Raw genomic sequence first — 22888 nt, 5'->3', positions numbered from 1 at the left:
ATCCTTTTATAGAGACTCAAAGAGAAGAGATTTAGAGTCAGAGACTAACTTTTGAGAAGAGAGAGACCTCCGAGACTTCTGGTCTCTCCTCATTTTATGGAAGGAAACACTGAGAGAACGGGCAGTAAACCAAAACACCACCAACATCTAAGGACAAAGATAATAAAATGAGCCCTGCACAGATCTGGAGCCCTAAAGGGCCTCAGAGGCCATTTATCTGACCCTGTTATTTCACAGGTAAGGAAGGAAGCTGAGAGCTTGGGAGGCGAAGCCACCCACTTGGGTCACGCGAGTGGCTGCGGATCCTGGATGGAGCAGGAGGAGCTTACAGGGATCCTGCTCAGCGCCTTCATTTTATAGAGGGTGTTTTACTGAGGCAAGGGGCAATAAGTGACTTCCCCAAGGTCAGCAGGTAGTATTTGATGCTCGATCATCGGACTCCAATGTTCTCACACCCCCAAGTTGCCTTTCAGATTATTTCCCAATACTAAAGTCATAGATAAATGTGAGCTTTTATTATCACTATTCCCTTTGATTATCAAATGAGAGCTCAGAGAATGTGTTTCATCACCATAAAGCACTACAAAAATCAGTTACATGGGAATCTCTAGGCTGAGGCTAGATTTCTGTTAGGGAGGAAGAGGGGCTTACCAGTGACGAGACTTTTTGGGAGCCTGGAGCCACATCTCCATTCTCCTCTTTCACTAACCCAGAATTGCTTTCTGTTGGTCCTGAAAGGCTGGAGGTGGTGGCCATGCCACAGCTGCTAATGGACTCCACATGCATGTAGAGAGACCTAATAAAGAGAAGGCTTTGATGCCCTGATGAAAGAAGCAAGACTGAAGATGTTTGCTGAGTACACCACATGAAACACCCAGCAGAAGGGGGGATGAGGAGGAGGAATCTTAGGATTGTGGCTCATGGAAACAGAGCTTGAAGGACCTCAGAGGCCCTGGAGCCAATTCCCTCATTTCGCTTGGGAAGAAACTGAAGGATCAAGAAGAGAATTCAATTGTCTGGAGTAATTGTCTTGAACTAGGACTCAACTCCAGGGCCTTCGATCCGAATTAAGAATCTCCGCCCCCTCCACACCACACCTTTGGTTTCTATCCACTCATCTCCATTTCTTTTGGTTATTATTATTATTACTATTATTATTATTATTATCTTAAATATTCTTTTCTTTTTAAAGTTAGAGCTCCAAATTCTCTCCCTCCTTCCTGCTCTCTGCCCCACCCACTGAAAGATGAGTAATATGATATCAATTATATGTCATACAAAACATGTTTCCATATTAGCCATGTTGAAAAAAGAAAAAGAAAAACAAAGAAAGTGATAAAATGTATCCTTCAGTTGGCACTCAGACTTCATCAGCTCTCTCTCTGAACATGGAGAGCATGTTTTCATTGTGAATGCTCTGGAAACATCTTGGATCATTGTCTTGAATGGAGTAGCTAAGTCTTTCACAATCGATCACCATTACAAGGGGGTGGGTTGTGCATGGTGATCTCCCACTCACTCTCAAATCACTTTGCATCAGTTCACATAGGTCTTTCCATGTTTTTTGTCTGTTTATTTTTTGGATACCACCTTCTGCCTTGACATTTCCCACAGCACACTAGTATTCCATCACATTCATATGCCACAACTTGCCCAGCCATTCCCCAGTGGATGGGCATCCCCTCAATGTCCAGTTCTTGGCCACCACAAAAAAGATCTGCTAGAAATGTGTTTGTCCTTATAGGTCATGGTCCTACTCCTTTGAGCTCTTTGAGATGCAGACCTAGTAGTGGCATTGCTGGGTTAAAGGGTATGCACAGTTTTATAGCCCTTTGGGCATAATTCCAATTATCCTCCAGAGTGGTTGGATCAGTTCACTACTCCACCAGCAGTTGATTAGGATACCTATTTGTCCTCATCTCCTTCAGCATTTGCCATTTCTAATAGGAGTAAGGTGGTGCCTTGAAGTTGTTTTAATGTGTATTTCTCTAATCACTTGTGAATTTAGAGTCTCTCCATCCTCCCTTTTCCGCCCTAAGTCTATAGACAGCTTTTCAGGGCAGTTAGATGGCACTGTGGATACAGTGCCAGACAGACCTGGAGTCAAGGTGATGCATCCTTTTGAGTTCAAATCAGGCTTCAGACTCCTCTCATCGGTGTGACTGTGGGCAAATCACTTATTCTCTGCTTGTCTCAGTTTCCTCATGTATAAAGTGGGGGTAATAATAACACTTCCCTGCTAGAGTTTTTGTAAGAATTTAATGAGATAATAATTGTAAAGGGCCTGAAGCACCTGTGTGGCAACGATGGATAGAATTCTGTACTTGGAGTCAAGAAGACTCCTCTTCCTGAGTTCAAATCTGAGCTCAGACACTTATAAACTGTGTGAGCCCTGGCAAGTCACTTAACCCTTTTTACCTGTTTCCTCATCTGTAAAAAATGGGCTGGAGAAGGAAATGGCAAACTCCTCCAGTCTCTTTTCTAATGAAACTCCAAATGGTCTCACAAAGAGTCAGTCACAATTAAAATGATCCAACAATAATAATATAGATACTTTTGATCCCTCTGGTATTCCTCAGTTTTTCCTTCTTGATCATTGGAGAATGTCTCTTATTTTTCTAAATTTGACTCAGTTCTCTATATATTTGAGAAATGAGGCCTTTGTCAGAGAAACTTCTTGAAAACATTTTTGATGTTGCTCCATTGTCTATGGTACCTTTTAGTATAATGTAGGTTTCCTGATTATCTCTTTTAATTAAGTTTATCTTTGCTTTTGCTTTGTCTGAGATCATGGTTGCTACCCCTGCATTTTTTACTTCAGCTGAAGCATAGTAAATTCTGCTGTAGCCTTTTATTTTAATTTTGTGTGTTTTTCTGTTTCAAGTATGTCTCTTGTATACAATGTATTCTTGGATTTTGGTTTCTAATTCATTGTTATTTGTTTCCATTTTAAGGGTGAATTCATTCCATTCACATTCACGGTTATGATTATTAACTATGCATTTCCCTCCATCACATTTTCTTCTGTTTATTTTTCTCTTTCTCTTTTTATTTTGATCCTCCTTAAAGGTTTATTTTGCTTCTAACCTTTGCCTCCCTTAATCAACCCTCTTCTTTGCACCCCTCCCTTCCACAATTTCTCTTATCCCTTTCCCCTTCTGTTTCTGTATTGAGTAAGATAAATGTTTATACACAACTGGGTGTGTAGATATAGTCTTCCTTCTTTGAACCAATTCCAATGTGAGTGATATTTAAGCATTGCAGCTCCCTCACTCCCCATTTCTCCCTTCACTGTAAAAATTCTTCCTTGCAGACTTCTTTTATGTGAGAAAATGTTCTCCATTCTACCTTTCCCTACCCCCTTCTTTTATCACACCTCTATTTCTTACCCTTTCTCTTTTTTTGAGACTATTTTAACATAATTGATCCATGCCCATGTCCCCTGTCTGTATAAACTCCTTTTAGCCACCCTAAGAATTATGAAGTTCTCAGGAGTTCATGAATCTTCCCTTATAGGAATATATACAGTTTAATCTTGAGTTAATTATGATTTCTTTTTCATGTTTACATTTTTGTGCTTTTCTGGAGACTTTGAGTATCAAATTTACTATTCAGCTCTGGTCTTTTCATCAGGAGTACTTGAAATTTCTCTATTTCATTAAATGTCCATTTTCACCTGAAAAATTATACTCAGTTTTGCTGGGTAGGTTATTCTTGGTTGTAATTCTAACTTTTCTGTCTTCCAGAATATCATATTCCAAGCCTCCCACTTCTTTAACATGAAAGCTGCTAAATCCTGTGTGATCCTAACTGTGGCTCCATGATATTTGAATTCTTTCATTCCAACTGCTTACAATATTTTCTCTTTTGACCTGGGACCTCTGGAACTTGAATAGAGTATTTATGGAGTTTTCATTTTGAGAGTTATTTTTCAGGAAGTCAGCAGTGGATTCTTTCAATTTCTATTTTATCTTTGGATCTAAGACAGCAAGGCAATTTTCCTGTAATTTTTTGAAATACGATGTCTATGATCTTTTTTGTGATCATAGCTTTCTGGTAGTCTAATAATTCTTAAATTATCTTTTCTTGAGCTATTTTCCAGGTCAATTATTTTTTTAATGATCTGTTTCAATTTTTTTTCCATTCTTTCAACTTTGTTTTATTTTTTCTTGATGTCTCATGAAGTCATTAACTTCCACTTGCTTGATTTTATTTTTCAAGGAATTATTTTCTTCAGTGAATTTTTGTACCTCTTTTCCAATTGGCCAATTCTACCTTTTAAGGAGCAGTGGATAGAGTCCCAGGATTGGAATCAGGAAGATATGAGTTTAAATATGGCCTCAGACACTTATTATCTGTGAAACCCTGGGTATGTCACTTAACCCCATTTGCCTGTTTCCTCATTTGCAAAATGAACTTAAGAAGAAAAAATGGCAAACCCCTCTAGTACCTTTGTCAATAAAACCCCAAATAGAGTCATGAAGGGTTGGACACTACTGAACAACAGTGTCTTCAATCAATTTTTGTTCCTCCTTTTCCACTTGTACTATTCTGTTTTTTTTTTTTTTTAAGGTCTTACTTTCCTCAAAATTTTTGTGCTTCTTTTAAAAAAAAAATAAACTTAATTCTCTTTTTATAATTTTCTTTCATCATATTTCTTTTCCCTATTTTTCCTCTTTCCCTCTTATCTTTTTCTTTACCTCCTCCAGTAATTCTCATTGGACTTGTATTCAATTAGGATTTTTTTTCTTTAAGACTTTTGTTGTAGCAATTTCCACATGGATGTCTTTTTGTGAGATTATACCTTGGTCTTCCCCGATACCATAGTAGCCTTTAGTGGTCAAGTTCTTTTGTGTTTCTTTGTTTGATTATTTTTTCTAGCCTATTACTTGACCTTGAACTGTATATTAAAGTTGGACTCTGTTCACCTAGGGGTGGGGAGACAATGTCCCAAGTGTCAGGGTTTTTCATGCTACTATTTTCAGAGCTAGTTCTGGAGATCTGTAAGTTTTGGGTGCTTCCAAGGTGGTGTGATCCTGGAAGAAGTGTATTCACTGCTCTCCTGGTTTGTGTCTGTGTCTTTACACAGGAAGGGTCCCTGCTACCCTGCAGACTTGTTTTTTTTGGCCCTGAAAGGGACCAAGTTCCTTGTCCTTCTGCCTCTGAAAGCACTAGTGTCCTTCTTAGCCTTTGAACTGTGACTGGGGCCCCTGCTTTCTTGTGACTGATCACAAGTGCTCCCTTTTACCCTGGAACTATGGCCCAGAAAGGGGGCACTAGGATTATGGGTAATAAAGTTGGCAATCAGGGCAAGATGTTCCCAGTATACCCCTTAGTCTCTTTAACCAGTTGTCTGACTCCCTTACTTTCTCTAGACTGAGAATTTCTGGAGCTGCTGCTGCTGCTATGGCCACAGGCATGCACTCCAGACAGGCTTCCACATTGGTGCCACAGACCTTTCCTGCAGATCTCCTGTTTTCTTAGACCATAAAACTATCTCCCCTTAACTCTTTGTTTGGTCTTCCACTCCACTTTGATTTTAAGTGTTATTTTTGAAGAGGAATGCTGAGAGAGTTCAGCTGGTTACTGCCTCTGATCCTCAATCTTGGCTCCCATCTCCATTTCTTTTAGACATATGGGGCATATTGTGGCCTTGGCCCAATGTGGGGGCTGAAGACTTGTTCCTCCTCAAGCCAGTGCCTCTCTTGGGTTTGGCTAAAGAGAAGTGAGTTCCTCCCCAGATCCACCGAGGTTGTGTGACCTGGCCACTTCAGTGTTCAGCCAGAGCATGAAGGGTTACCCAGGGCTTGGCCTGGAGTAATGCTGCTGTCCTTTGGAAGGTCGCCTCAAGTGCTCTCTTTTGAATTGGAACAATTCATTAGTTCTGCCTTGTCATTGACCCATCTGTGCCATGTTAACAAGAAGCCACATCAGGAGCATCTTATTGGAAACTCAACCACCAAACAGTTGCCACTGGGAGGTGTGGCTATTTTCCACATGGCTTCTCACTGCTGGGGTTGGTGCCAGGGTTCCAGTCAAAGCACCTGAGCTTGTCTTTGACCAAGTGCTCTTAAAAGTCTTCTTCATTTCAATTCCTGTTACTTCTGTTTTTATGACGTTCAATTCAACAAGTTCACGTTGAGGCCATTCTATGGATACAGTACTCTAAGAGGCAATAGAGAAACAAAGGCAGAAAAGGAAGGGAGCCCTGCCCTAGACAGGTCATATTCTAGTGGGATGTGAGCATTATGGTAATTTTGGTAAGGATGCACCCTGGTTTAAAGGAAGACAAAAAGTAAATTACAATAAAGCATTCTACATTGTTGGTGGAATTGTAGATTGGTGCAAACTTTTGAGAGAGCTATACATTAGAAACTCACAGTAACCTTCACAAAGCCAATAATACCCTAAGAGTCAATGAAGCCAAGGTTAGACTTCATCCTAAATATAACCACCAAAAGGCAATCAGAATCTATTAAGACAAAAATTAAAAACAAAGAAAAACAACATTAAAAGCAAACATTCATGGCTGCTTTATTTCAAATAGAACAGGAAGAGGAACAATATATGTCTAGTCATTGGAGAACAATTGGATAAATGCTGGAGTGTGAAGGTAACAGTTTTCTGTTTCTGCTGAAATTGTTTCCTCTGATTATTTCCCTGTGTCTCTATGACCATATGAAAATGGAAAAGATTAAAATTACAGGGGCACGGGGAAACAGACATACAAAATGTCAGCAGAAAGAGAAGAGAGTATGTATTTATTATAAAACACAGAAAAAGAAAAACAAAATGGAAAAGCTACAGGACTGGCTGAATTTGAAAGGAGACTCAGAGCAAAGTCTTTTTAAAGACTCGTTCTCCTCTTCTCTCCAAGGCTGGAAATGCAGTGACCCCTCCTAGGCCCAATCCCAATCGAATCTGCATGGAAGCCTTAATTCCAGGCCAATTCAGTCCGTTTTGGGCAGCCAAGTGGTGCCCTGCTCCAGGGGGCTCACCCAACCCAGGGGACTCAGATTACTGGGGACACCCAGTTAGTTAAGACCTAGTGCAACACAGAACTCCCAAACTCAGGCAAACCACCAGCCTCCCCCTCTCCCAGGTGCAGGGCTTGTGGGCATGGGCTGTTTTGGGATAAAGAGCTGGAAGAGACCTCAGAGGTCACTGAGTCCAAGGCCAAGAATATCTTCCATGACAGTCTAGAGAAGCTTGACGGATTCTGCTTGAAGTTCTATAGCAAAGGGAGCCCACCATGTCCCAAAGCAGCCCTTCCCATCTTGGAGAGCTTCCATGGTTAATTACAACCCTTCAAGGACCTGGATTTGCCCAGCCATCCTTCCTCCTTGTCTCTTCTTCCACAGGCTAAATGCTGCTCCTTAACCAGCTAATCAACCAATAAGCATTTCCTGAGTGTCTGCTATGTAGGGGAGAGAAGAAACATTGGTGCAGCCCCTGCTAGTGCCAGGCCTGGTGCTTAGAGCGTGTACAGACATCATCTCCCATGATCCTCAAGACAGCTGGTGAGAATGATGGTGTTATTATCCCCATGTGTGTTGTCCAGACATTTCAGTCACATCCAACTCTTCCATGACCCCATTTGGGGTTTTCTTGGCAATGATACTGAAGAGGTTTCCCATTTCCTTCTCTAGTTCATCTGACAGATGAGAAAATGGAGGCAAACAGCATGGTCCTATTAAAATATATTTTTGAAAAGGGGAAAAAACTCCAACAAGATTGGATCCATAATCCTTCTGCCTTAATCAATCAAACCTGTCAACTGTAATATTGGTTTAAGGGAGTAAGTTTTGGGTTCCTTTAAGTGAGGAAAACACAATTGTTTCCTGAAAGTAAAAATGTTTGAACCAAAATTAAGTTTCCCAGCGAGTAGCGAATCTTTGGACTTTGACGCTAACCGAGAACCATCACTGATAAAATGGTGACAATGCTATGACAATGAGACCTTGCTCCAACAGGGTTAAAAGGTTGCTCAATTGGGTAGACTCAGGATGAAGCCTTCGCCCTCATGCTTTGAGCATCCTTGGCATTGCCCAAGGCTTCCTTAGGCCTGCAGTGCAGCGGCCTAAGTGCTCCTTCCTATCAGGAGACCTGGGCTCAAATGCCATATTGGATGTTTATTACTTGTATGACCTCAGGGCAAGTGATTCATCTGGTCTGTAAAAAGGGGGTGAGTGGATGAAGTAGCCTCTGAAGAATGTTCTAGCTCTAAATCTAAGCCCCTGCTATGTTCCAGGCACTGTGCTAGAGGCTAGAGGAAAGAAAACCTGCCCTCATAAAGCTTCCATTCTCTCAGGAGAAACAGTGAGTGTGTATCACACATTTACCAAATGAATGTGTGTGTTTTGGGGTAGGGGTCAGGAAAAAAATCTCACATAGCAGGTAGCACTTAAGTTGTCTTGAACAAAATACAGGATTCTAAGGAAGCAGTGGGGCGGGGGCCTGGGGGTGGGCAAGAACAAAGACACTGAAAGAGAAGATCCCTCTGGCCACAACACAAGTGCATATGAAGGGGAGTAATGTTTCATAAGGGAGCAGAGGGAGGAAACACACAGTTATTAAATGCCTTCTACGTGCCAGGCTCTGTGCTAAGAACTTTACAAAATGAATTATTCTGATCCTTACAACTACTCCAAGAGAAAGGGATTGTCATTACTCCCCCCACCCCCTGGGTGAGGCTTCCCATGATCGTACACAAAGCCTGTACTGGACCCAGTTTGCCCAAGTCTGGCTCAGGCCCCTCTTACTACAGTGTTCTGTACATGTGAGCCGCACTGGGTTATTGGGGAGATTTTTGTCAGCAGCGACATTCAAAGCAACACTTCAGAATCGTGGGCCGGGCACAAAAGACCATCAGCCGCCATTCACTGCAGTGACAACTGGGCCGGCTTGTTTTCATAAAAGCCAGACAGAAAATACATGCACCCGCCCTGTCTCAAAGTGCTGACTCCAGTCCTGACTAAGCTTTACGTTTCTATCTTGGGGAACAGAGCAGAGAAGCTGCAGGCACAGTAATATTCTTTTCCTAAGCAAAGATTCAGCTGTGGGGAGGCTGTGAAAGCCTCTTTGGAAAAGATAATTGAGAACCAAACCAAACCAAGATGCATGGGGAAGACCCTGGGATTTGGGGTTGGAGGAGGTGGCTTGGGATCCCAGTTCTGCCAAGGCCTTGTCCTGGGCCTCCTTCGCCTCCTTTCTCTCAGTGACTGTAGTAGGTCCCAGATCTCGACCTCCATCCTTACTTGGTCTGTCTCTGATCCAGCTCTCTGTCTGTTGGAGGATTTACATGTGTGTATTGTAGGCATTTCCCCCAAATTTTGTTTCCCCCAAGCCAACCCGGTTTAAGAATACTCCAGAGGCTGGGCAAGGCCTTGACTTGAGAGTCTTCACTGTCAGTTATCCCAGAGTAGGAGAGAGGCCGCTGTCCTGCTTAGGCTTTTTGGCAGCCCCTGCCGTTTCCTGCCCGCCACAGAGTATAGACTCCTGAGTGCATTCACAGAGGAGGGCCTAGCTGAGAGTGCAGGCAGGGTCACCAAAACAAGCACTTCTGGGAGACACTCGTGAAAGCATGCTACGTGGAGACCTTGGCTCTGGGTCGACAGAGCAGAAGGAAGCATGGCATGATTTAAAGAAGGTTGTGCAGAAGATTGTCTTGTAGACACACTTACTGCTTAGAGGACTGGTGGTGAGGAGGCCAAGAATGCAGCCAACAGAGATGCCTTGGGGGATGCTTTGAACTCTAAAATGGGCCAGGAGCTGCCTTTCCATCCCCCTGACTTTGTCTCTGTGTTCCCTGGGCCTACAGTGAATGGCTGCACATCCCTTAGACGCTTCAGATGTGGCTTCCCTGCCTTGGGGGAGCCTTCCCTGAGCTGCTTCGAAGGCCCACGGATGCGGGCTTCTCTCTCTCTTTTCCCCCTTACTCACTTTTTTATGCATGTGTTATATACTTCCCAGGAGACTATAAGCTGCCTTCAGGGCAGGGTTTTTGTTTTGACCTTTTAATTTGGAGGTAGGACCCCCTTGGTACCACACACATACAGCAACGCTTGTAAGTCGATTTCTCTCTGGGAGGGGACATATACATTGGAAAGTGAAGGATAAAAATAAAATACACAAGCATTTTTTAAAAGTTCATAAACTGAGTTGAAGGTGCAGGAGACTGAGGTCATCCAGCTGCTTCCTTCCCAGGCCTTGTGCTCTCTTCAAATGCCTTTGAATACCTTCGGACAACAGAGGTTGAGGGGAGGAGGTCCTGGGACATTCAATAGCGCGCTCTGGCCCTTCTCTCCTCTTCAGAACATTGATTCAATGTCAATGAACCGGAAGTGTTAGAGAATAGAGCATGTTAAAGGTGATCTATCTGAGGATTAAGAGGGAGGACTTTGAGCTGGGGGTTTATTTTTCCTTTTCATCAAAATTAGCCCAGTACTCACAGGGAGGGATTGCGTCTATTGTATGCCCCTGGAGTTCCCTTAACAAACATGTCTCCTTCGTATACCTGCTCTCATTAGACATGGTGGTCTACACATATCATTAAGTCAGAGACTGAGTGCTGGGAGCTCATCGGGCATCCAGGGCAACCCCTTCATCCTCTAGGTGAGGAGGTTAAGGCCTGGAGTGGAGAAGACCCTCTCCCAATGTCAACCAGCCCCAGTGGGTTTCAAAGCCAGGATAGTCTTAGGGCTGGGGGTGGGAAGGGATGTGTGTTTTCACTGGCCTAAGGGAACTCCCAGGAAAGAAACTCCCTCAGCAAATACAGATTGACACCAGCTTCACAATTGCCTCTTAGAGTGTTGCCCGAAACACTGAGAGATGACATGACCTGGTCTGGGTTACACAGTAATGTGTGTAGACCTAGGTCATCTCGAGTCAGTCAGTAGATAACCATTTATTAAAGACTTACTCTGCTCTAAGAAGCTCTGGGGATCCCAGGAGAGGTAAAAGATAGTCCTTGCCTTCAAAGAGTTTACAACTGAACGGGCAGGTAGCAAGCACACAAATGTGCGTACATTGTGAGGGGCCCTGACTGTCACGTTTGCCAAGCTGCCTCTTGAGCAGACAGCACCAAGCAGGCCCAAAGGAGAGAAGATGGCAGGAAGAAGCCGGGTGCCATCCGTGCCTGTTCATTCTTCAAACAGGGCATCAGGACATCGAACTGTGTTTACCTGAGGTTGCATTGAGCTCTCAGCCTCATCCTTACAGGCAGCCATGAAGGCTGAGGCTTTATCTTTGAGCTGAGTAATTTCAGCCAGATTTGCAGGAAGGCATTCCCTGAGATGGATTCTCCCATTTCTCTGGGCGCTCATTTTCCTCCCCTTCCACAGAGCTTGGTCGGTATGTTTACTCTCTACCTCTGTCATGGCTTATTCTCTGCAGTTTCCCTCAGGACCGGCACGGACAACCCACATTCTGTGTGCAGTTTGGCACCAGCAGTCAAATCTAGTCCTTAATGAATCCCCCCTTGTTCAGCAGCACGGCTGATATGCCAGAGTGCCTTCCTCGATAGAGGCTGATGGAGCGGCCGGGTCCTGTAATTTGGGCACTCTAATTGGTTTTGTTGCACCGTGGAGGGAGAATTATTTGAATGAAATTGTCTTTTCTGAGGCATAGATGCCAGTGATCTATGTCTAACATACAACATCTGTAGCTGAGTAAAGATCTTAGCATAGAAACATAGCTCACAAAAATATGTTAGAGACATAAAACACAGCAGAGAAGAGCTGATGGAAAAATTGGCACTAAATCTGTATTCCTACATGGAGAATCAGAGATGCTAAAAGAAGCAGAGACCCTCAGGGTAATCCATCCGGATCCAGTCACTTTACAGATGTGGAAACTCTTACGAAGGAAATGACTTGCTTCCAAGTCACACAGAGCTGGGGCTTCTGAGGAAGAAGTAGGGTGCAGGGGAAAAATCCTTGGCCTGGAATCAGAGGCCCTGGGCTCGAATCCTGCCCGACACTTACTACCTGTGTGAGCGAGGGCAAGTCATACAGCTTTCTTAGGCATTAGCTTCCTCCTCAGGGTTATGATGCTGTATCTGTCTAGGTAGCCTAGCCACTATCAGGACAGAAGCTGTGGGGATGGCTTCTCTGGGCAGTGACCCAAGAACCATTTACTTAGCCCAAAGGTCATGAGAATCCTCCATTTCCTCACTGCCGCTGGGTAGGGTTTCTGGCCTCATCTTCATGTTTTCTGAATGCAACGATGTCTTGGGAGCCGTCAGGCGGCTGGGGATAAAAAGGCAAGAAATGAAATAGTTTTCCCTCAAGGAGCCTCCAGCAAGCACAAAGAGAAGCAAATAGAAAACGCATATAAGTTATTAGGGGATGGGCCAATTGGGGGCATCCAAGAAAAGTCTCTTTAAGGAAGAAGCATTGAGCTGAAGTTTGTATGCATCTGGGGGTCCCAAGAGGTGGGATAGAAGAGAGAGAATTGCAGGCATGGGGCATGTCACTGACGGGTCCCATTCTGAATTTCCTTTCTTCTTGATATTTCAAGGGTCTTCAGGACCCCACAACTCGACTCCCCTTATCTTACTGGCAACTGAGAGCAAAGATCTGCATGCCAGGGGGCCTGACTCAGGGAAGGATGATCTGCACTACTGAGAGGACTCTTCCTCCCTGACCCTACAAACCATTTCTTTCCTGTTTTCACCACCATAAATAACACATATATTGGTGAGGCAGAGCCAAGAGGGAAGAGTAGAAACAGGACTTCCCTGCAGCTCTGGCTTCTACCTCCTCCAATACATGTAAAAAATGACTAAACAAATTTCAGAGCTACAGAACTCACAAAGTGACAGAGAGAAACCAACCTCCCACTGAAGGCAGCTTGGCAGGCTGACAGGACGGGGCCATCTCAGAGCTCTGGGAGCAGAGCCCAGCCTCCCCTAAGAGCTGCATGGTTCTGGCCCCAGGGCAGCCCTGACCAGCAGCAGCCAGAGCAGACTTCAGGGGAACCCTGTTGGAACAGGGGTGGATGGAAGAGTGTGGTCTGGCCGCTGCCCCTGGGGTGAGAAGAGGCTAGAGCCCTGCCAGCTGTGCTGCATGGCTGTCTCAGGAGTTCCTGGCCTGAAGATTGTAGGAGGACGAAGTGACCATTCAGAGGGTAATCGCCCTTGCTTTAACCTGCTTGGATCTGGATCATGGTCTTCAGTGGAGGTCCTGGGGTGTGTGGCCAGTGAGCCAGAACCTGTGGGTGCTGCAGGGAGGGAGACCATGTACTAGCTCCAGCAGCTGCAAACACCCCAGAGATTTGGGACGAAGCTCTCTCCATTCTGAAAGCAGAGTTCAACCATGGCAAAGAGTTCCAAAGGAAAGTAATTGACTGGCAACAGGAGCAAGCAGAGGAAATGCAATCCTACTATAGATTCTTTTTTCAGGGACAAAAAGATCAAAGAATGAAACTGGAGGAAGACAATGAAGTCAGGACTCCTGCACCAAAAAGCTCCCAAGAAAAATATGAATTTATTACAGGCCATGGAGGGGCCCTCCCCCAGCTGCCTACGTGAACCGGCTACAGTGGCAGCAGGCTGTTCCACTTCTTGTCTTCCCACCTCAAGCCTTCCTACATCATCCTCTCCTCCGCCCTCTCAGAGAGGACTGGGCTACAAACAGAAGCCGCCCCCTGGGACCTGCCTCCCCTCTGCTCTATGTCCAGAACACTTTCAGGGCTTCCCCTAGCTGTCCTCTGTACATTCAGGTTCTAATGAATACACAGGCCTCTTGGGGTCCCATCCAAGGCCTTCTCTGACAGCTTCCCCTACAAATAGCCCCTCCCCATCTCCGATGGCTCCTTGCTGCTGTCTACAAATATGCCTACAGTCACCCCATCCTTTAAAAAAAACAAAAGCCTTGATCCTAACATCTCGAGCTGTTCTTTCACAAATATATCACTTATATCTCTGTTCTTTCACAAAATAAAAAAAGAAGAAGAAAATTGTCTCCCCCTTCTCCTCTCACTCTCCATCAGCCTCTTACACTTTTCCATGTAACCCTATCATTGAGTGGAAAGGGTTCTCTTCAGGGTTACCCGGGACGGCTTAGCTGCCAAGCCCTTCTCTCCGCCCTCCTCCTTCTGGACCTGTCAGCTGCATTGGACACTGGTCCCCACCTCCTTCTTCTGGGTAACACTTTCTCAGGCTTTTTTTTTTTGGTAAACACTTCTCTTTCCCGTTTCCTCCTACACGTCCCCCTCCAGATAAGTCTCCTTAGTGGGATCTTTGGGGCTGGCCCGCCCACTAGATGTGGGTGTGCCCTGAGGCTTTCTCCCGGACTTACTCTCTCTTTATCATCTCACTGGTGACCTCATCAGTGGATTTAACAATCATCTCTGCGTAGCTGACTCACAGATTTATATAATCACCCCCATCTCTCCCCCAAGCCTTCATTCTGCAGCACTGGCTCTTTATGGCACATTTCCACTGTGTGTCCCCAGACATCTCAGACTCTTCCTGTTTAAAACTGAATTCATTCTCTTGCCCCCCAGACCCGACCTCCTTTGGAGGCACAGTCCTCCTTCCAGCCACCCAGGTCCACACCTCAGTGTGGCCTCTGGCTCATTCCTTTCCCTCATGCCCATGTCCAGTGGTCTACATGGCTCCGGCATCTTCACATCTGAAAGCTCTCTCCACTCACTGTCTCCCTCTCACCTTTCCAGGCTGGTTTTCCATTACTCCCCCCTCAAGCAGCCAAAGTGGCCTTCTATACTCCATCCCATCGCCCCCTCTGAACACTGGCCACGTGGTCTCCTCCAGCTGTCACTTCCTGGCACAAAAGGCCTCGTCTCTTCCCCCTCACCCATTTACTTCCAATGGCTTTTTTTTTTTCCATTTGTACTTATCTTGTAGAGAGAGTTGGCATTGCTTAGTGGACAGAGTGCCTGTGGTCTTCAGGCCAGGAAGGGCCAAAGGTTCAAGACCTGCCTCAGACTCACAGCAGCTCCCAGGGATCTCTCTTGCCCCTAGGAAAGAATCTGAGGCCCCCTTTTGCTTTGGGTCATTTTGACAGTCTGGCTATAGTCTCTCCTTGGCCATCGCCCCGCCCTGGGGCCAGACCTCATCACCTCCCTCCTGGCCACTTGCCCTCCCAGCACGCCCACCTCACATCTCCACACTCCAGTCCATCCCTGACTCAGACCTTCCCAAAGGGCTGGTCTGACCATGTCATGCCTCTGTTCAGTAAGCTCCAGGATCTCCCGTTACCTCCAGGAATAAACATAGAATCCCTGTTAGCTATGAAGCCCCATTGCAGCCAGGCCCCTTCCTCTCGGCCTCCTGCTCCTTACTGCCCCCCAACTCTGGCTTTCTGGGAAGCTGACCTCTGTAGCGCCTCAGTCCTGATGGGACCACTCCCTTGCATTGGCCACTAGAGGCGTGGAAGCTCCCCTCTCCTCCTGCCTCCCAGCCTCCTTCAAGTTTCAGCTGTGATTCCCTCTGCAGGGAAACTTCCCCACCCCCCTTCATTCCAGCCCCTCCTCCTGAGGTCATCTGGGGAAGCCACGTGTGTGCCTAGTTCTGTGCCTGGGCTCCCCCTTTGGCCCGTGAGCTCCTTTGTAACTAGGGCCATTGCTTCTATGTGTGGTGCATAGAAGATGCCTGTGTTAAAGGCTGGTGCACTTGACCAGACTGTGGGGCTTTGGTTCCTCTATTTTTTTTTTCCCTGACAAATTTTTCCCTTTGGTGTTCTTCATTCCCACTGTGTCCCTGGGTCCCTCGCCAAATGTTCTATTATTGCCAAGTATCATCAGAGAAAATAAATGAGCTGACAAATGTGTATCAGGGACAGGAAGAAAAGAGCTTGCAATTATACTTTGCTCAGATAATTCTCATCATCGGTGACGGACAGGAAAAGAGAACTATATATAATCTGCTGACTGGCATTTCAGAAATGCTGTGGATCTCTGTGTACCTGCCATGTGTCTATTTGTAGAAGCCTAGAGGGGGAGGGAGGTGGATTGCTGGCCTTAGAGTGAGGAAGGCCTGAGTTCAAATGCTGCTTTTGACATGATCTAGCTACGACCCTGGTCAAGGCACTTAACTTCTGTGTTTCTTCAGCAACTCCCCTAGGATTTATCCTTCCTTCATCCTCTGGGAATCTCTGTTATCCTTCAAAGTTCACCTGCTGAAATATCATTCCCTGCATAAAACCTTTCTTCGTCTCCCACAGCAATTAATGCCTCGCCTATCAAATTAGCTTGAATATCATATTAATAGCAGTAATGCTTATTTAGTGCCTGTTATGTTCCAGACGCTGTGCTAAGTGCTTTACAAATATTGTTGTATCTGATCTTCACAACAAGCCTGGGAGAAGATAGCTTCTATTTTCCTTGTTTTATAGGAGGGGAAACAGAGGCAAAAAAGAGTTAAGTGTCTTGACCAGGGTCATGTAGCTAATAAGTAAACTCGAATCTTCCTGACCCCCAGGCAAGTACTCTACCCATACACTGAACTGCTTAGAAGATTTTATATACGTATATAGATGTAGATTTATATTATATTAATTATATTCTATCATATTAATAATATTTATTATATTATATATTATGCATATATTTGTACTTCTTGTTTTCTTTCAATCATTCTCTGTCTCTCCTTATTTATCAATTCCTCCCCTATTACCTTCACACATGTCCAAGTCTCCCTCATTCTAAGAAAACAAACAAACAAACCAACCCCAAACTTCCCGACCTTCCCATCCCCTAGGCTACCAGGCTATAGCCTCTCCCTGGTTCAGCCATTTCTAGAAAAAAGCTGCCCATACCTGCTACATAGCTTGGTGCCACCTGGGCCCTAGTCTCTTCTTCCTTTGATGGGGAATGGCAATAGGTTAAACAGGAACTCTGATCAATATTAACGACCAGAATCCCTGCAATTTAGTCTGGAAAGAATTCACACAGCCCAAGCAGACTTGGAGTCAGGATTGTAAAAGTTTATTGTTATGCTTTACAGCGGGCAGGGGTTCTTAGGGAACCTGAAAACTTAAAAAAGTCACAGGTATCATTTTAAGGAGTCAAGACAGTAAATCAGATGTCAATTATGCTAACTAGGTGAGTAAGGGTGGGATTTGGGAGGAGTTAAGGAGTGGTCAGTGCTTAAAGGGACATGCACTTTTAATAACTGCACAGACATATTGCCCATGATTCACTGGGAAATAGCCCAAGGGGGGGCTACCTGGAGGTATGGTTTTAGGCCTGAAACGTCACTAAGTCAGCTAGTGGTCAAGGGCTGACTGAGAAATGCCTAGTCTGCCACCCATCAGCATCATGTTTGACAAGATGGATGTTAGGAACCAAAGCTGTCTGAGACTCAGTATGTGTATAATTGGCTGAGGAGTTAACTTACAGATAGTGCATTAAAGGATTCATAGGTGCAGCTAGCCACTATATTAGGGGGAGATAACATCTGCCTAAGCTAAAAGGTTTATAGAAGTTTTAGTGAAGGATTCATACAGTGTTTCCCCGATAATAAGACCTATCCCGAAAATAAGCCCTCCCCTTACTGTGTAAGATTCCTCTAAAATAAGCCCTCCCCCGAAAATAAGCCCTATCGAGATTGCTACTGTAGTGAAGGTGATCCCCTGTGCTACACGCTACATTACGGTACCCTCTGTATGCACCATCCCCCCCCCATAAAACACATGCCGCGCTCCGAGCTGCATCCAATCAGAGCTGCAGCAGTGAGCTGCAGTCATCCTGTTCTTTATTGAATTCATTATTGAATAAAGGTACATTTTTTTGTTCATATTTACCTGTTTATTAAAATTGCTGTCAATGTTCATTAAAATAAGCCCTCCCCTGAAAATAAGCCCTCTGGTGTTTTTCTGTCCAAAAAAATTAATAAGACAGTGTCTTATTATTGGGGAAACATGGTAGGTGTAGCTTGTTATTGTTCCAAGCAGAAATAAACAATTCATGGGTTGTTGCTGGGCAGAGTGCTGGCAGGGGGAAGGGGCAGAGTTAATGCTCTGAGCCTGGGGAGGGAAATGTGATTTTACAGACTGGTTTTACAAACTGATAATACAGACATAGATCCCAAGCACCCCATCACCTTGATCTATCCCACTTGGTGATCACAGCAAAGCACATGGCTTCAGTCGGCATCTCTCTGTGGATGATTTCCGTATCCATCTAGCTGTCATCTCTCCTGGGCACCAGAAGCTGACTTTTGGACTTCTCTTGGATGTGCCATAAGCATCTCACAAACATCCACCAAACCTTCCCCTATCCCAGCTTCCCCACTGCTAGGACAGACTCTTCTCATCAGTCCTGACATCACGACTGATTCCTCATCCACATTCACCCACAGAGCTGCCCAGTCTGTTGTCAATGCTTCGTCCCAGGGGCTCCATCTCCTACCTCCAGGCCTTTGCACCAGCATACCCTCTTTCCTCACTTCCCCTTCACAGGAGGCATCTTTTTTCCCAAGATTCACCTCATTCTGTCTGTTGCTCAAAGTCTCTTCTGATTCCCACCCTGCCCCCCATCTTCTAGTGAGCTGACTCCCCCTGATGCTCACATGTGACTATCTGGAGTGCAGGTGGTGCCCATTTTAATGTATTTTGATGTGCACCCATTTTTTTCTTCTTGGTAGACTATACGATCCTTCCCTTTTCTCTACTTGTATCTCTAGTCCAGGGCCTGGCAATGTTTCCTTTTGTCATTCTTGTTATCACAGGGCCTAGCTCATAGTAGGTACCTAATAAGGGGTTGCTGACTCACCAGTAGGTAGGACGTAGATGGATTGTAATTGGCATAGGTGGAGAGAGCTCCCACACTGGAAGACCTTGGTGCTGACAAAAGCACAGGGGATGTTTCTTGTGGTCAAGTCGGTGAGACATCTGCAGTTTAGTGGAGGCATATCGTGGGGCTCTGGGTCTCACTTCTGCCACTCATTAGATGTGTGACCTTGGACAAGTCATTTCAGGTCTCTGGTGGTCAGTTTCCTCCTCTGCAAGACTGGACAATGATTTTGCACTATCTGCCACATGGACAGTGTGAGGAACAAACGAGAGCTGCATTAGAAGCATGTTGTAAATGGCAGAATCCCATAGAAATGGGACTTCTCATTTTAAACTCAATTTATTTCAGTAGACCACATCATATCACCACTTACAGGGATGCCGTGATAAGTCACTTCTATTGGCATGTTAAATGTGGGGTGAATTAAATCATTAAGCCGCGGCTGCTTATTAGGAGCTAAAGGAGAAAGAAAGCTTAGGTCTAATGGGAAGACAGACCACTTGTGTCCAAGGTTACCTGATCCTTTCTCCCCAGCTTTCACCCTGAGTGACCTAGAGAAAGTCATCTTGGCTCTCCAGGATCCCTCTCCCTCATCTGGGTGTAGCGAGGGCATTCTGGGCCCTTCCCAGGCTCTGCCAGCCTGGCATAGCTTTGTCTGCCTGATGCACCTCCTGAAGCCTGCAGCATCTTGAGAAGGGCAGATGAGGGGCGGAGGAGGGGACAGGGAAGAAATCAGAAGCAGGACTGGCTGTGTGGAAACGTCTGAAGGTGAGATCAGGGACTGAGGGTGGGCAAGAGGCATCTGCACCACGTTTGTCCCTCTGCTCAGCTGGCACCGGATCTCTCTGGCCATCCAGCACCCTGCAGATGACACTGCTTTGGTGACATTTCACCTGGAGCATCTGGGCAGGGCTGTGGAGGGCAGCAGGGGGGAGCCCTTTCCTGGCCTTCTAGGCCCTGGGGGAGTGATCTTGTGCTCCTGTTTGCCCATGTGGGGGTGACCATGGGAACCTCCAGAGCTTGTCTGGATCATTCCCGTACATACAGATACAGATACGGGAGGGGGAAGTTCTGATCCCCATCTGGCTAAGTAGAGGAAATACAACATGGGTACAAATAAGGAGAATTCAACATGGGACATGGCAAAATATATAGACAAAATGAATGTGAGACTTGAGGAAGAAATGGGATAAGGGACTCTGGCCGGATAATTTCCAAGCTTGTTTCCAATTCACTTTTTCTTTTTGTAAACAGTATTTTCTTTTTTCCAATTCCATGTAAAGAAAGTTTTCAAAATGGATTTTTCTAAGATTTTGAGTTCCCAATTTTTCTCCCTCCCCCCTTGCCTTCCCCCTCCCCAAGATGGCAAGCAATCCAATACAGGTTGCACACGTGCAGTCATGGGAACATATTTCTACCTTAGTTTTGTTGGGAAAGAAGATACAGAACAAATGGGAAAGGGGAGGTTCCAGTTCCCACAATCTGCTTCGCTGAAATCTGAGGCATTTTGCAGAATGCTACCCGTGCTCCCCGGTCACCCCTCAGCGGGGGCAGGTAAGTATTTATTGCTGGGGCCTCCCTTTCCACAGAGAGCATCGCCTTCCTCTAAGCCCTGAATGGATCACCTCATGCCAAGGAAAATATCTGTAAGCTTTAGGCCCCCTCCCCTCCCTAGGGTGGCTAAGGATGAGTCATCATGGCACCAGGATGCTCAGAAATGCAGGTCTAGACCATTGAGAATCATGGTGTAAAAGAAAAAAAATGAATTTTGTCTTATTTTTTTTAAAGGAATCAGGGTTAAGTGACTTGTTCAAGGTCACACAGCCAGGTGTTTCTGGGTGGGTGCTCAGTGTCTGAGCCTGTATTTGATCCCAGGTCGTCCCGACACTGGGGCCAGTGCTCTTACTCGCTGAGGCACCTGGCCACCCCTTGTCTTATTTTTTAAGGTGCCATTTCTTCTTGAGCTTCACCCAGAGACAAAAGGCTACTTTTCCTACCCTGAATACCATAGGGCTGGGAAACAGAAAGCTCCCCTGCTTGTCATCACAGTCATGGTGAGATGCCCCTTGTTTCTAAACTAGAGGAAATGATGGACAGCTGTGCTCACCTGGTCCTCATTCCTGAGCCTGTCATTAGGTTTGGAGGTTGAGAATGGGAGAAATGAGAAGACAGAAGGAAGGAGATCTCCATCCCCTCAGGTTCCCCCACCACCCACACACTCATTATACAAATCTTTCATTCAAACTGTTTTCTTCATTTTTTTTGGGGGGGGGAGTGCAATTGGGGTTGACTTCCCCAAGGTCACACAGCTAGTAAGTGTTAAGTGTCTGAGGCCGGATTTGCACTCAGGTCCTCCTGACTCCAGGGCCAGTGCTCTATTCACTGCACCACCTAGCCGCCCCTCAAACTGTTTTCTTGAGAAACATATATAGCTGAGATTTTTTTCATCACTCTGTGCCACAATCCCATTGGATTTGCACAGATTAAGGAGATAATTCAAGGATTTATGATGGAGAACAAGTAGCCTGATGGCCTCATTGGAGTCTGTCTTTTTTTAGTCAGTCAGTCATCAAGCACTTATTAAGCACCTGCTGGGTACCAGGCAGGTGCTCCCTGCTGCAGATGCACATACAAGCAGAAAGAAAGGTGAGCAGTGCCCTGAGGAGCCATGTCCTATGGGGAAGATGCTCATGGGGGGGAGGGGGAGAAGGGCAGAGGAAGGGTGCTACCCACATGGGAACCCACTCCAGGTCCTCTAGGGAGAGCAGGCTCTCAGAACCAGAGAGGGTCCATTTATCAGGCTCACAGCGGCTTTTCCAAAGTTCCCCCATGGCTTGAGTCCTGCATGGCCTGCAGTCTCCTGTGCCTCCATTGGCCTTCCTGCTGCTCCTCCTTCATCCTGGTCTCCTGACCAACCCCCTCCCAGGCCTGGCCTGCCTCCCTGCCTCAGCTTGGATCCCCTGTCATGTGCAGTCCCCCCCACCCCCGGCCTCATCTGCTGGCCTCTCCTTGCTTCTCAGGCTAGCTGCATTCCTGGTCTCTCATCTCTGACCTCCCGTGGAAAGAGGCCCAGCTCAGATCTTACCTAGTGCTTACTCCTTTGTGCTTCCTTGAGTGAATCTCCTAAACTCCCTGGGTTTCTTACTCTGTAAAAACAAGGAGCTTGGACTAGACCCCCTCTGAGGTCTTTGCCTCTTCAGCCTAAGATCTCCTAACTCAGTGTGTTTGTGTGTGTGTGTGTGGGGGGGTTGTGGGTGTGTGTGTGTGACTATGTGGGTGTGCAGCAGGTCCCTTCACTGGCTCTACTGGCACCCTCTGCTTTTCCTCTCTGTCACCCCTCTTATTAACCCTGTCTGAGCCTGAGTTCCTTGGCTTGCAAACATAGAAGAGGAAGAAACAAGATCGGCAGCATACAGAGATCACACCAGAGATGATGAAGCTATAGTGTGGGAAAACACGGTATAAAGTCATGGGAATGGAATGGCAAGGCAGCTGGCGGCTCAGCATCACAGAACCAGGCCTGGAAGGGGCCTTAGAGACCATCCAATCCAACCTTCCCCATCCAACTTTACAGATGAGGAAACTGAGGCCCAGGGATATTGTGCCCAACTCAATCACCCAAGTAATGAGAAGAGCCAGCATTTAAATACAGATGCTCTGACCCCAAATCAAGCACTCCACCATGGAACGCATGGCATCCCTAGGACCTGGCATGGAACCTTGCATAGATGTGTTTGTTGACTTGAACACAAGACTTCTCGAAACAGAAAGGGACAACCCATGACAAAGACATGCAGGATGAGGAGAACTGAGGCTGAACACTAAGGGGCTAAACAAGCAGTGAAAAGAGAAATTTCAAAGCCAGTATTTTGCCAGGGAAAGTATCAGCCTGATGCTTTTGAGCTGGTCCACCGGGACCAGGGACATTTCAGCTCACAGGCTGGTTTGTTCTTTGACTCATGGAGGAAAGCATGCCCTCTGGGCTGCTAGCACAGCCTGGAACACAGGTAATACATGTCCCTGTCTTTGGAGTCTCCATTGAACCCAACACCCTGCACCCGGCCCCACATGAACATTCAGATATGTGTGTGCACAGTCACACACACACATTCACACACACTCAAACACA

The 22888-nt window shown here is 45.9% G+C and overlaps 2 long non-coding RNA genes across 2 annotated transcripts in view; both read right to left on the bottom strand.

Moving 5' to 3' along the window:
- LOC138173218 (uncharacterized) overlaps positions 1 to 22888 on the bottom strand; it is a 410193-nt gene that overhangs the window by 210086 nt on the left and 177219 nt on the right. The gene's annotated exons all lie outside the window — the stretch shown is intronic.
- On the bottom strand, positions 11743 to 15456 carry LOC138173217 (uncharacterized). The gene is made up of 2 exons (XR_011171346.1): positions 15340 to 15456; positions 11743 to 12248 (listed from the first exon to the last, which is right to left on the bottom strand). It is a non-coding gene; the product is annotated as an uncharacterized lncRNA (long non-coding RNA).

Source organism: Petaurus breviceps, unplaced genomic scaffold (assembly GCF_028583685.1).
Source record: "Petaurus breviceps papuanus isolate PSGF00001 unplaced genomic scaffold, PetGlider_PUasm1.0 567, whole genome shotgun sequence".
Classification (NCBI taxonomy): Eukaryota; Metazoa; Chordata; class Mammalia; order Diprotodontia; family Petauridae; genus Petaurus; species Petaurus breviceps.
Note: the sequence above shows the minus strand (reverse complement) of the source record. Positions and strands in the feature narration are given on the sequence as shown.